Below are 15,350 nucleotides of genomic sequence, written 5' to 3' on the forward strand. Positions count from 1 at the left end.
AGGAGCCAGAGGAGTCAAAGATATCATGGGAAGACTCACACAGTGAACTAACCTGGGCTCTTAGAGGCTCCCAGAGACTGAACTGACAACCAAGGAGCCAACATGAGACACACCTAGGCACTCTACATATATGTTACAGTTGTGTAGCTTGGTCCTTTTGTGGGACTCCTAACAGCGGGAATAGAGGCCATGTTTCTGACTCTTTTACTGGCTTTGGGGACCCTACTCCTCACACTGGGTCGCCTTGCCAAGCCTTAATACATATGGAGGTACATAGTTTTTAATGCAACTTGAAATGCCATGTTTTATTGATACTCATGGAAGACCTGCCTCTTCCTGGTTGGAGACAGAAAAGGAGTGGATTGATGGTTAGGGGTGGGCATAGAGAGAGAAACTGGAAGATGAGAATGATGGAATGACTGTGGCTGGGATGTAAAAATAAATAGATGAATAATAAAAATTTCTCTGCTAATCCCATAAATAGAAGTATAGGTAAATAAAAGAGAATTTCTAATATATTTGAAATTCCCTTGAATAGTGCTCTGTATAATAAAATACCAACTTGCTGAGTGCTCAAATGAATTTTTCATAGTAAGAAAAATGAGAGTTCCTTTGATCTGTTGAAATTGAAATATGGACCACATGAAGGTGTGTTTTTAATTTATAAGGCTTTAAATGAAAAATGAAATCAATTAAAACAACTTGGAGGTCAGTTCCCACTTTTGTAGGTTAAGATTAATATGTATCAATAAATATTCCTTCAAAAATATTCTATTAACATAATAATCTTCTACTTTGATATTAAGAATCACCAAGAAAGGAAATACTACTTCATACCTAGCCCGAGTCTTTGGGATCTATTCAAACAAGAATGTGAGATATGAAGAACAAAACTGCTTGTAAGAACTGTAGAAAAATATCTATTCTTTGAAAGATATTCATTGTACATGTCATTGCAAAATTATTCAAGAATGCTAAGACAGTGGTAGGGCAACAGAAAAAAATGTTTGACTTAATAAAAACATATAATTGACTTAACAGTACAGGCCTGGCAATTATAGCAACTCTATGCTGTAGTATACACTAAAAAGAAGTTATTAAATGAGTAACTAAACAGAAAGACTTATATTGCATTCTTACCACAAGAAAATGACATTCATTTTAAAGAAATGATACATTTACAATAGTTTTCTCTGAGATGGAAATATATTATTTTTACATCTATTACATGGTTATATTTATATACATGACACATATATGTCACACACATATACATAATACACACACACACACACATATATATATGCATATTTATCTCACTCAACTCATGGAATGTGATATGTATGTGAATATATATATATATATATATATATATTTGTTTTATGATAAGGAAAACTTATTATAAAATTAGCAGGAAGATAAAAAGAATAATTCCTCAGAATTTTTCAAATAGTTTAATTCTTGATGACTATATGTAAATACCAAAGCAGGAAAAGAAAACATGGATACCATATTTCAGCTACTTTATATTATTTTAGAATAATAAAATTTAAACATAACTCCTTTCAAACTCACACACCTTTTCTCTTGCACATATTGTTTCTCTTTTCTCTTTTCCACTTCTTTTCCTGTTTGATCTTGTCCTCTTGTACTTACTTCCAAAGTTTTATACTCAATGAGTTCTGCTCATGGCAGTAATTACAAAAAGCTCTGACAGGAGTTTCAGCTCCAATTTTTCTCTTCTCTGAACCTCTTCTTATCCTTGGCTGCACTACATTTTATGGCAATTTTCTTGGAGGTTACTGTCATTTAGTATCTGATGTCACAAGGGGCGTGGATCACAATTGATTGAAAATTGTTGTTGAAAGCAGTTATTTACTCAAGGTTTCTGACTCCTCGGTAGGCTGCCTCATGAAAGGTGCTTGGTGGAAATTTTCATCTCTGAGGAGAATTTGGAAAGTATGTATTTTGAGACCTATGTTCTAAGGATTTTGTGCTCTTTATACTCATCTAAGAATCCTTGTCTCACCCTCAAAAACTGAGATTTATTTTGTTGAATGCTATACATAATTGAAAAATCACAGCTTTTAAATGGAGCATATTGTCAACAAATCTGAATTTTACAGAAGATTATGTAGTGTATTAATTTTATAATTAATTTATTCCTTTCTCTATTTTGGTGATTAGTATCTTTAAAGGTATACTTTAAAGTATCTTTAATTGAGGGTAGCCTCAATTAAATTTAATTTCATAAGCTGCTTTTTTCTGATTTGGAAATTTATAAAAATATCATTTCAAACTATTTTTTTTTGAAAATGAGTAAGCCTACATTTAGAATACTTATTAGAAATTAGGTAAATTATTCCATATAATATAATAACTAGAAATTCATCCACACAAACACAAAGTTATTGATTTATTTTTCTCTTTTCAATTTTTTTTTCATATTCTTATTTTGAGTATTTAACAGGCGAAAAACAATCCTCAATTCCCTTTGGAGCCCAGTGTATACCATATGCCACTTTTGAGATTGTAAGACATATCAGCAATGTATAGTTTATTTATTTATTTTTTTATTGGTTTTTTGAGACAAGGTTTTTCTGTGTAGTTTTGGTGGTTTGGCCTGGATCTCTCTGTGTAGACCAGGCTGGCCTCAAACTCACAGAGATCAGCCTGGCTCTTCCTCCTGAGTGCCAGGATTAAAGGCATGCACCACCACCGCCCGGCCATCAATGTATAGTTTTTAATCCATATCCAAACTCTATACAATGTTATGAAGTTATATCTGGATACAACTGATATTTAAAATGGAAACTGTGAAGTTTCACATTCAATTTTACACTTTCTTTTTCCTGGATCTGTTTCTTGTGCCTTCACTTGGGCTCTTTTCCTTCTGTTTGCTTGTTTTGTTCTGTTCCAATGTCTTAGGTTTGTTTTATCTTGTTTTATGTTATGATTATCATTTAGAAGCCTGTAGGTTTTCTAAAGAGACAGAAAGGGTACAGATATAGATTGGAGTGGAGGTGAGGAGGAACTGGGAGGAGCTGAAGGAGGGGAATCCATAATCTGGATATATTATGTGACAAAAATATCTATTTTCAATAAAAAGAAAAAAAACATAAATAAAACATTAATTTCAAAACAATGGTTTTACTTTATGTCTTCTCAGTGAAATCACTTTGGTACTACATGGTTCAGTTTATCATGATATAAAACAGAAACTAAGAGTAATTCTTAGTAATATAATTGTTGCCTATATGCATTGTGGGTAAGTTATTACCCACAGTGCCTGGCTAGTGTTTAGAATTTAATATGTGGAATTCGTGGCAGTCATGATTGTTCATTGATTAGTTTTGTGGATAAAGTATAAGCTATGGAAATTTAGACTTTATAAGAATGGTCAGCTCATATGCAAAATCTCACATGAATACCAACAATGTATTCTAAAAACTATAAACAAACCTAATTCTAAAGATTATAAAGAGTTTATAAAAACAAGTAAACAGTTCCCAATGTCATAAGTTTTGTGGAAAAATGCATTAGTGGTTCTAGCTGTGCATATAGACATTAAAAAGGCAAATAAATTTTTTTCAAAAGAGAAACAACAAAATTGCCTGTTTCAAATGTTTATTTATATAGAAAATTTAAATAATCTTTAAAATGTATACTAAAATAAAAAGGTATTTACTTATTAATTTTGTAAACTGTTGTAAATAATTAATGAATGCTATTAAATAACCTAAGATAAAATAGGGCCTTAACATCAGGTTTGTATAGCAACCAATAGCCTTGGCAATAATCTGAGTTGTTTGTGGGGTTTCCATGAGGCCCCTTTGGACAACAACTCAATTAGATACAACCCATTCCTGTCACTGGAACTTTCACTCAGCAATTAACAATGTCTAGTTGGAACATTGTCTCTCTTATTATTTGGTGACTCCATTTATTCTCCTTTGATATGTTTATATATTTTAAGAAGCTTCAACAGCAGTAGCTTGTTTGTGTACCATTTACTCTGTTTCTAGGCATGGGGTTTTGACAACTTTTAAACATGTAGAGTCAAGAGTAACAAACTGCTGTCTATACAATGCTTATATCATATATTTCTAAACATAGTGATGTTAATGCTTCATTAGTGAATAAGGCCCTTCTTTAAAAAATATACAAGATATGAAATATAGAAAATTAATTCACATTTATATATACAAAATACATCATTTTTATTGTGTTCTGATAGTGTCAATTATGTGATTCCACTAATGAAATAGACTATTAATCCTGAATACCATCTTGTGGAATAATCTACTATTACTCTATTTCATTGTGCCTATGCTCTTTTGGACACTCAAAACATGTACAAAGCATTTTATCATTTTGCTTCTCAGACCCTGTAAACACTGTAACTTTACAAATTATAATCATCAATAAATATTTTTGCCCTGAGAGACAAACTTGAAATGTAGGTTTTCAGGTACCCTCTCCACTTTGCTGACACCCCATGGGAGGCCTTACCCTTTTGGAAGAGGGAATGGGGTGTGGATCAGGGAGGAGGATGGGGAAGTGGGAGGAGGGATGAGAGGGGGATCTGTGATTGATATGTAAAATGAATAAAAAAGATTTAATGAAAAAACAAGAAATGCTGGTCTTCAGTATGAATTTCATAAATTGTCAGGCCTTGGTTTTGTTTCATCTCTGCTCTGATCATGTTATATACTTATTTTGAAAATGTGCTTCTGTCAGAAAAAAAATACAGAAAGCCAAATATTTTTTAAATATATATGTATAATATGAGAAAAACAGAAACACACACTTATGATACTCTCAACTAAGACACTCTTAAGCAAAATAAAATGCAATAGCTACAAAGACATAATATAAACAGATCAATGAATCCCTGTGGTGGAACTTTTTTGGCCTAAATTAAATAGTGAGAGGAAATGATGTGCAAATTCTCAAGTCAATTTAGATTGTTATTTATTCATTTAGTTGTGGTAGTTCTGTTTGTAATGAACATGATGATTTTGAAAGTATGTGATACTTCCATTTTTGGGACTTCATCTTATCTGTAATTGAAGTTTCTATTTGACTTTTTGATGTAGAAATATTCACAAAAGCAATCAGAATAGTACCACAAACTGCCTTGTGCCCTCTACTCAGGCTTAACAATTACCTTTATAGAAAATGCCATTTTCTTGATTCTCTCACTGAACTTCTTTACATCTAGACACTGTAACATTTCATCAACAGATATTTTATTACATATTTTTAGAAGTGATTAACTTAAACACAATAACTATATTGCAATTGTCACATTGAAACAATATTCAGATTTACTTCTTTTTTAATATTTTAATAAAAGTCATTTTTTTCATGTAATATATAAAATATATTCTAACTACAGTCTCCCTTACCCCAATGCCTCCTAGTTCCTCCTGCCTGAGAGTGGTATAGCAGGACCACGTGCTAGATCTATTTCTAGAACTTGGAGGAAAATCTACATGAATACTGTAGTGGTGGCACCAGCTTGAGTTCTACTCAGCAGTGAATAAAGAGTTCTCCTTCCCCATATTCATGCTAGCATTTGTTGTCATTTGTCTTTTAGATCATGACTTGAATAAGATGAAATCTCAAAGTGGTTTTAATTTGTTTCCCTCATGACTATAGATGTTGGACATTTAAAAAACTGTATCTCAGCCATTTGTATATCTTAGTTGTTGATTCTAGATGCAAACCCTCTCTGTCAGATGTATATCTGGTAACTATATTCTTAATTCTTCAGGCTGCTTCTTTACTCAGATGAAGGTGTTCTTCGCTATATAGAAAATTTTCAGTTTCATGAAGTTCCATTTTTCAACTGTTATTCTTAATGCTTGCATTATGGCGGTCCTGTTTGGAATGTTCTTTCATGTGCCTATAAGTTGAAGCATCTTCTATAGTTTCTCCTCTAATATATTCAAAGTATGGGGTTTATCTTGAAGCCCTTGATCTTCTTGGAATTGAATTGTCCAGTGGGAAGGATGAGGGTGTAGGTTCATTCTTCTACAAGTAGCTTTCAGTTTGACCAGTACCAGTTATTGAAGGTGTTGTTTATTTTCCCGTGTGTATATTTTGCCTCTTTGTTAAAAAGGTGGTTGTAGGAGCATGGGCTTTTATCTGTGTCTTCAAGTCTATTCCATTGATAAATATATTTTTTTTGGCTAGGAACCTGATGTTTATATCATTATAGCTCTGTAGTATAATTTAAAATTGTGCATAGTGATATCTCCAGCAATGTTTTTATTGTTGAATGTTGTTTTAGGTATCATGGGTATTTTGTGTTTCTATATGAATTTTAAGATTATTTTTATGTTTTCTGTGAAGAATTTAATTTTAATTTTATGTCTTGATGCATATGATCTAATCAATTAAAATAAACCCATAACAATCTGCAAGATATAAGCAATAGTTCAAAATCCCCCTATTAAAAAGTGTCTAGATTGAAAAAGATTTAATGCAGAATTCTGTCAGACCCTAAAGAAACTAACAGGAATACTTGTAAATCTTTCCCTTAAAATAGAAAAGTAAGTACCACTTCCAAATTCTTTTTATGAAGACTGATATCAAATAAAGATTAAAAAATAAGAAAATAATAAGCCAATCTCACTGATGAATGTAGATGCAAAAACAGTCAATAAAATAATTGCAAACTGAATTCAAAAACACTTCAAAAAGATTATCCATCATGATCAAATCAGCTTCATCCCGGAGATACAGGGGTGATTCAATATTTGTAAGTTAATAATGTAACTTGTAACTCCACATAAATACACTTAGAGACAGAAACCCTGTGATCATCACATTAGCTGAATAAAAGCTTTGACAAAATCTAACATGGCCTTCATGGAAGGTCTAGGGACATATTTCAGTACAGTAAAGGAAATATACAACAACCTCACAGCCAACATCTTGGTAAAGAAAAATATTCTAAGCATTTCCAGTAAAATCAGGAACAAACAACAAAGACAATGATGTCAACTCTTCCCATCCCCGAATACAGTTTCTGGAGTCTTGTCTAGAGCAGTAAGACAACTGAGTGAGATGATGAGGATGCAGAACGGAAAGGCAAAGGACAAAAGGACCTTTTGTGCCGATGATAAAGTTCTACAAAAAAAAAAAAAAGACACGAATGCCACCTGAAAATTCCCACAGGCGATAAGTACACTCAATAAATTAGCAAGATACAAAAATGACAAACAAAATCCTTCCTACATGCCACCAAAAATGTAAATAAATAATAACACAGAGAGAAAGAAATGAGGGAAATAGTCCTATTTACAGCAGCCTTTAAAAAGATCTCTAGATAAATTTAAGGAAGGGGAAGACGTGTGCAGTGAAAACTTTAAGACACTCAAGGAATAAATTAAAGAAGACATTGACAGATGTAAAGACATCCCATGATGACGAATTTATGAAATTAATACGTGAAAATAGCCATCCTACCAAGGCAAGCTACAGAATCAGTGAAATCTCTGGCAATTTATTCTTTGATCCTAATCAAACTCAGGCTGCACTTTGCATTTTGCACCAGTCTTGACTCTCTTAACTTTCTTTTCTGCTCCCTCCATCTCTCTCTCTCTCTTCCCTCCTTTTTTAGCCCTTTCCCCCCATCACTGCTCTTTTTCCTGTGTAAATTACTGATGAAAGGCTCTGTCATCTATTCAGTCGTTGGAGTCTGGATTTGTTTCTGATTTCCTAAGCTTGGTGCTTTTCGTCATGCTCCTCCCCTGTTCACTGCATTCTTTATACACTGTTAGTTAGACCAGAAAGTTTCCTCAGACATTTGATACTAAGAAAGGTGATTTTGACTAATTTGCTGTCTTCCTCCCATTCTCCCATTTGTGGTGGATATTTTCCAGTCATGTTTTGGCCTACTCTCTTGGTTCTTTCACCCAAGCAAAAAATGATATCATAATTCTGAGCAATCCTGAGTTCAGTTCAGTAGATAGATGGTAACACCGTGGATATGGACTGTTCGTGTTGTTATATCACCATAGGTTACCCTGAGAACATTTTGTTGTTTTCTTGTGGCAACAAATGCAATGATTATGCCAGTTTCTAAAGGCTCTGATGCTTCTGTATAAACTATTGCACTATCTGAAAATTGAAACCTTCAGAAAGAGAAAACACTAACAGAAATGGTGAAGCAAGGAAACACACATTGCTAAAAATAGATTTATGTCGTGAAGAAACATTGATCCCATGATGGACATTCTAGTTTGATTTTCCTCTGCATAAAACAAGTACATTTTGAAAACCTATATTGTGTTGTCAAGGCTGAGAACCATAGCTTTGGATCATGTACTTTGTATAAATTACTGACACAAGTAAAATTGATGTTGGTTGTTCTTAACATTTTCTTCCATTACTGGCAAGGTCTGTATCTATTTGAACAACCCCACCTCAGTCTCAGATTACTCACCAGCTCTGGCTCTCCATCTCTGGACTATGACAGCCAACTCTGCAATAAATCATATTTCAGGCTTTTTGCTTACTCCTGTCTTGTTATAAAAATCTATGCATTAATTTCTGAATTTTCTTTCACCTCACATAAGATCACATGTTAAGACTCAGTAGGATCCAGAAGCAGCTTTTGAACTTCAGAGTTATCAAAGAATATGTTTTCTTCCCCAACCCCAATGGAGCTTACCTAGTCATGCCATGAAACCATACAAATGGTATTGTTCAGATGCTGGTGAATTCCATTTGAGCTTACACAGCTTGTATTCAAAATTAAAGTTTTACTTTCCCCCACTCACTTGATCTGAGAAAGATGAGAGAAAACTTCAAAGTGTTCACAGAGAGCTTCTGTGACTATTACATTAGAGAGATCTAATTAACAGCTGATAAGATCTGCATGTTTCAACTGAGTTGTATATCCAAATTTCACATGAATAAGTCATTTTTATATTCTGAGAATAAGCACAAGTATGATTCCATCAAGAAAGTGTTTTAGACCAAAGCTCATATATTTTTCCAATTGAGATTCCCTTTGGCATGACTACTTGCCTTTTCCAATGTGTATGATAAAGACCAAAGAATGTGGAATGTCTTTTACTGAGTCACATCAGATATAAACTGCAATGGTGTTTCTGAAAGGAAATTTATAGCCATCATCTTACATAGCAGAAATTTTAAGAGGAGAGTAGTTTAGACAGAGAAGGAATATAGAAATCACAGGAAGAGAATGTAGGATGCCTCACTCACATCTAAAAATATTTTTTCATTAATCAGGCATCTGCTCAAAAACATGCAGATCATTAGAAATTCACTGGCACCGACGACAAAGTATCTAAAATATAGAAAGGACAGGATATGTGAATTTAAGTCTGTTGATTCTGTGTCCAGTTGGAGATCCCAGTGACTGCATAGACTGAAGAAAGTAAGTGTGGATAACTGGAGGAGATAACAGTGAATTAATACTCACCTGAAATAACACAACTATCATGAATACACCTTATATTTCCTAGTGTTTGAAGACTGAAAACAGTTTGGAGTACATAAACCAAGCATAGAATTTTATGTATTTTAATCATAAATGATAAAATGATTTTACTGCTGAGTTTACTGGACAGTAAAAAACTCCATTTGTTAAGCCGTGGTTAACTGCAATAGAGAGGGCGTTGTCTGCTGCTAGCAGAGAAGCTGTATGTGTATATGAGAAATCGGGTGTGAGGGAGATGGGGGAATGGTACGAAAGTGCTAAATGATTGGACAGTAATTCTTGAAAGCTATTCCCAGGCAAGAATCCATTCTCACCAATGTATGTTTTATTACACTGAAATAACTTAAAATAAAGCAGTACCTCTCATCTTTGAGGCTGATCATGCAGGTTTGTGCTAAGATGCCTGTGGGTGTCAATACACAGAAGCTGGGCAGGACCATGTTCTTGAAGCCTGGGGAGATCTGTGTAATAAGGGCAGAATGTGAAAGCTGGTTATTTTCTATATAATCATTTAAATGACACTTTCTATTATCTACCTTTCTGGTCTATTTAAGAAACTGATTCCTTTGAGGAAATGGGTATTGAGTCACAAATGAATAAAGAGGAAGAGCTCGATTTGTTAGTGATTGTTACCACAATTGATTGTAATGAAATATACGCCAATATTCTTTTAAAAGCAATTGTGTTATTTCTCTCTACACTTGGCCATCAACAGTAAAGGAAAAAGTGTGAGTATTTTCTCATCTATACCTGATATTATTGAGTCTTGGACAATTTTAGATGTATTATCATTAGATCTTCAGAGTCCCCTTAAAAATCATAGTGAACTAAGTGTTTCTATTATATCATGAATTTTTTTGTTTCTAATATCTTTTTTTAAATTACACTCATGATATTCATTACTTACACTCATGATATTAATCACATTTGTTGTATTCATAGATTACATTTGCAGTATTCATTCAATTATATATGTATAAAATATATACATATATAAATTATATACATATACACACACACACACACACACACACACATATATATATATATATATATATATATATATATATATATATATATATAATTTTAAATGTCAAATGTCATTTCTTGAAGGGGCTAAGAGGTCTTAAATACAGGCTTACAGCACAATGGGAGGACCCTGGAGAGCAGAAGTTCACTACTGATGTTTTACAATCTTGCATCCAAGCTGTGAACGCCCATTATTCAGGATGCACAGACAGAAACTTCCCTTAAGCATTCAGGAGGGTGGAACCTGGCAGGGAATTAGCACTGGGAGGATATCAAGGTCAAGGTCCGAAAGCAAGGCAACAGTTATCCAATATGGGGGCCAGGGCCCTGCAGGTCCCCCTTTTATTAAAAAAAATGAGCTTCTGACTGGGTTGCATGGGATGTTAGCAGGTCACTTTACCCATCATGGAGACACCTGCCCAGGCCACACAGGTGCTCTGTCTTAGGTTGGTGAGTGCCCCCCAGGCATTACCCGTCTCTGAATACTCATTATCATACCGGCTCAATCGTGTGTGAGCTGCATGGTTAATTGCTGCCAAAGATCTCAAAGTGGCACTGGGCTTGCAATCTGTGTGTTCAATACAGAAAAGACCAACACAGGTCCCATCTCACCTATAGCCAGTAGGCTAAAGGCAACTGAGCCATTCCGTTCCTTAACGAGCCATACTGTACGTTGGAGTCCTTGTAAGATAGTATCCCAAAAGCAACTGGAACTTGAGTTTATAAATTTATAATTTTCAAAGCCAATCGAGATGTATATAACTACTGAATTAAATTTATCATGCCCAATAGAATGAAAGATTAGCTAACTGTGGTAGCTACTTTTGTTGCCAGGGTCTCCACTGTGCCAGCTGTAGTAAGCAATTATGAAATGGTAATCCCAGAAACAGTAGCAGCGGTGTGCGCCATTGTTATAACAGCAACAGCGTCAGCAGCAATGTCAATTTCTCTTCTGGATTGTGTGGACATCCACTGGCATGGATACAACTCCAGGAACACAAACCACCAAGATCCGGTTTTCTTGATCCCAGCATGACTTTGGCTGGCAGCTCTTCTGGAGAATCCAATCTCATGGCTACAGTTCCTAGGTTCACATGAATGCTTGCCAAAGCTGGCCATATTGGGCTCTCAATCTCCATTGGCATCAGAAGGGTAGATATTGTCATGAAGACCCATTAGGTCTCTGTCATGTTGGGCTTCAGCAGCAGCCACAGGACACATTCAGTGCCCAGGAATCCAAAGAGGAACCTCATTGTCCTGAGGAAAGACATAAACCAAACTCCAGGAACACCAACACTAGATCAGGTCTCCTCTATATGCTAGTAGAAAGAGTCTTCCATCGCTCCAGAGGGTGATTTGCAACAGGAGCCCTCCAGTGCTTATCTGCATTGGATCCTCCAGCAGAATCCACCGATAAACTCCAGCAGAATCCACCGATAAAAAATTTTTTAAATATATAAAACAAGGGAAAGAATAGAATGTGGAGAGGAATGATGAGTTCCTAGTTCTCCCTTTTTTAACTTTAGTAAAATGTTTGTTTGTTTGTTTACAATTTCAAAATTTAATTTTTTATTCATTTCTTATTGTTTAAAACTAATTAATTAATTTATTTTTCTATTATCAGCTTGATAGCATATGCATTCTTATCTTAATAGTGAGATGTTTCAATGAGGCTTGCTCAGTAATTGAGTAAAACTGAAATTTATTATAGGCCACAGTCGTCCTAGGGACCTCCATGCTATATATATATAGCCTCCATGGTTCTGTGGTTTGTAGTCGGATTGTTCTTTATTTTATATCTAGAATCCACTTATGAGTGAGTACATACCATGACTGTCTTTCTGGGTTTGAGTTAACCTCACTCAGGATGATTTTTTCTAGTTTCATCCATTTGCCTCCAAATTTCATGCTTTCATTGTTTTTCTCTGCTGAGTAGTACTCCATTGTGTATATGTACCACATTTTTTTCATCCATTCTTCTGTTGACGGGCATCTAAGTTGTTTCCAGGTTCTGGCTACTTACAAATAGTGCTGCTATGAACATAGCTGAGCATGTATCTTTATGGTATGAATCAGCATTCCTTGGGTATATGCCCAAGAGTGGGATGACTGGGTCTTGAGGTAGTTCGAGTGCTAACTTTCTGAAAAACTGCCATACTGATTTCCACAGTGGTTGTACAGGTTTACATTCCCACCAACAGTGGAGGAGTGTTCCCTTTGCTCCACATCCTCTCCAACATTGACTGTCATTGGTGTTTTTGATCATAGCCATTCTGACAGGTGTAAGGTGGTATCTCAGAGTCATTTTGATTTGCATTTCTCTGATGATTAAGGATGTTGAGCATTTCTTTAAATGTCTTTCAGACGTTTGTGATTCTTGTTTTGTGAATTCTCTGTTTAGTTCTTTAGCCCATTTTTTAATTGGACTGTTTAGTATTTTGATGTCTAGTTTTTTGAGTTCCTTATATATTGTGGAGATCAATCCTCTGTCAGATGTGGGGTTGGTGAAGATCTTTTAGCACTCTGTTGGCTGTCTTTTTGTCTTATTGACTGTGTCTTTTGCCCTGCAAAAGCTTCTCAATTTTGAGAAGTCCCATTTATTAATTGTTGTACTCAGAGTCTGTGCTGTTGGTGTTATATTTAGGAAATGGTCTCTGGTGCCAATGTGTTCAAGAGTACTTCCTACTTTCTTTTCTATTAAGTTTAGTGTAACTGGATTTATGTTCAGGTCTTTGATCCACTTGGACTTGAGTTTTGTGCATGGTGACAGATATGGATCTCTTTGTAATCTTTTACATATTGACATCCACTTATGCCAGCACCATTTGTTGAAGATACTTTCTTTTTTCCATTATATAGTTTTTGCTTCTTTGTCAAAAACCAGATGTTCATATGTGCATGGATTACTGTCAGGGTCTTCAATTTGATTCCATTGGTCTGTATGTCGGTTTTTATACCAGTACCAAGCTGTTTTCATTACATAGCTCTATAGTAGAGTTTGAGGTCAGGGATGGTGATGCCTCCAAAGGTTGCTTTATCATATAGGATTCTGTTAGCTATCCTGGGTCTTTTGTTTTTCCATATGAAGTTGAGTATTTTTCTTTCCAAGTCTGTGAAGAATTGTGTTGGGATTTTGATGGGAATTGAAGTGAATCTGTACATTGCTTTTGGTAAGATTGCCATTTTTACTATGTTAATCCTGCCTATCCATGAGCATGGGAGATCCTTCCATTTTCTGGTATCTTCTTCAATTTCTTTCTTTAGAGATTTAAAGTTCTTATCAAAATGGTCCTTCACTTGTTTAGTTAGTGTTATCCCAAGGTATTTTATATTATTTGTGGCTATTGTAAAGGGGGATGTTTCTCTGACTTCTTTCTCAGCCCTTTTATCATTTGTGTATAGGAGGGCTACTGATTTTTTTGAGTTGATCTTGTATCCTGCCACTTTACTGAAGGAGTTTATCAGCTGTAGGAGTTCCCTGGTAGAGTTTTTGGGGTCATTTATGTACACTATCATATCATCTGCAAATAGTGAAAGTTTGACTTCTTTCTTGCCAATTTGTATCCCTTTGATCTCCTTTTGTTGTCTTATTGCTCTAGCTAGAACTTCTAGTACTATATTGAATAAATATGGGGAGAGTGGACAGCCTTGTCTTGTTTCTGAAGTTAGTGGTATCGCTTTGAGTTTCTCTCCATTTAATCTGATGTTTGCTGTTGGCTTGCTATAAATTGACTTTATTATGTTTAGGAATGTTCCTTGTATTCCTGATCTTTCTAAGACCTTTATCATGAAAGGGTGTTGGATTTTGTCAAAGGCTTTTTGAGCATCTAATGAGATGATCATGTGGTTTTTTTTTTCTTTCAGTTTGTTTATATGGTGTTTTACATTGACAGATTTTCATATGTTGAACCATCCTTGCATCCCTGGGATGAATCCTACTTGGTCGTGATGGATAATTGTTTTGATGTATTCTTGGATTCTGTTTGCCAATATTTTGTTGAGTATTTTTGCATCAATGTTCATGAGGGAGATTGCTCTGTAGTTCTCTTTCTTTGTTGCATCTTTGTGTGGTTTGGGTGTCAGGGTAATTGTAGCCTCATAAAAAGAGTTTGGTAGTGTTCCTTCTGTTTCTATTGTGTGGAACACTTTGAAGAGTATTGGTATTAGATCTTCTTTGAATGTCTGGTAGAATTCTGCACTGAAACCATCTGGTCCTGGGCTTTTTTTGGTTGGGAGACTTTTGATGACTGTTTCTATTTCTTTAGGGGTTATTGGTCTATTTAAATGGTTTATCTGGTCTTGATTTAACTTTGGTATGTGGTACCTATTTAGAAAATCGTCCATTTCTTTCAGATTTTCCAATTTTGTGCAGTACCGGTTTTTGAAGTATGATCTTATGATTCTCTGGATTTCCTCCTTGTCTGTTGTTATGTTTCCCTTTTCATTTCTGATTTTGTTAAGTTGGGTGCTCTCTCTTTCCCTTTTATTTAATTTGGCTAGGGGTTTGTCTATCTTGTTGATTTTTTCAAAGAACCAACTCTTTGTTTCATTGATTTTTTGTATTGTTCTCTTGTTTTCTATTTTGTTGATTTCAGCCCTCAATTTGATTATTTCCTGGCATCTATTTCTCCTCGGTGAGTTTGTTTCTTTTTTTTCTAGAGCTTTCAGTTGTGCTGTTAATTCATTGGTATGGGATTGCTTCATCTTCTTTATGTGTGTATTTAGAGCTAAGATTTTTTCTCTTAGCACTGCTTTCATAGTGTCCCATAAGTTTGGGTATGTTGTATTTTCATTTTCATTGAGTTCTAGGAAATCTTTAATTTCTTTCTTTATTTCTTCC

At 34.7% G+C, this 15,350-nt stretch overlaps 1 long non-coding RNA gene across 1 annotated transcript in view; it reads left to right on the top strand.

The window, feature by feature from the left end:
• Positions 1–1,890: 1,890 nt before the first annotated feature.
• The window catches only part of LOC143269110 (uncharacterized), a 29,508-nt gene continuing 16,048 nt past the window's right edge, over positions 1,891–15,350 (top strand). The window contains exon 1 of the long non-coding RNA XR_013045470.1: positions 1,891–1,959. This is a non-coding gene — a long non-coding RNA (uncharacterized LOC143269110). The remainder of the gene's footprint in view (positions 1,960–15,350) is intronic.

This window comes from Peromyscus maniculatus, chromosome 17, assembly GCF_049852395.1.
Source record: "Peromyscus maniculatus bairdii isolate BWxNUB_F1_BW_parent chromosome 17, HU_Pman_BW_mat_3.1, whole genome shotgun sequence".
NCBI lineage: Eukaryota > Metazoa > Chordata > Mammalia > Rodentia > Cricetidae > Peromyscus > Peromyscus maniculatus.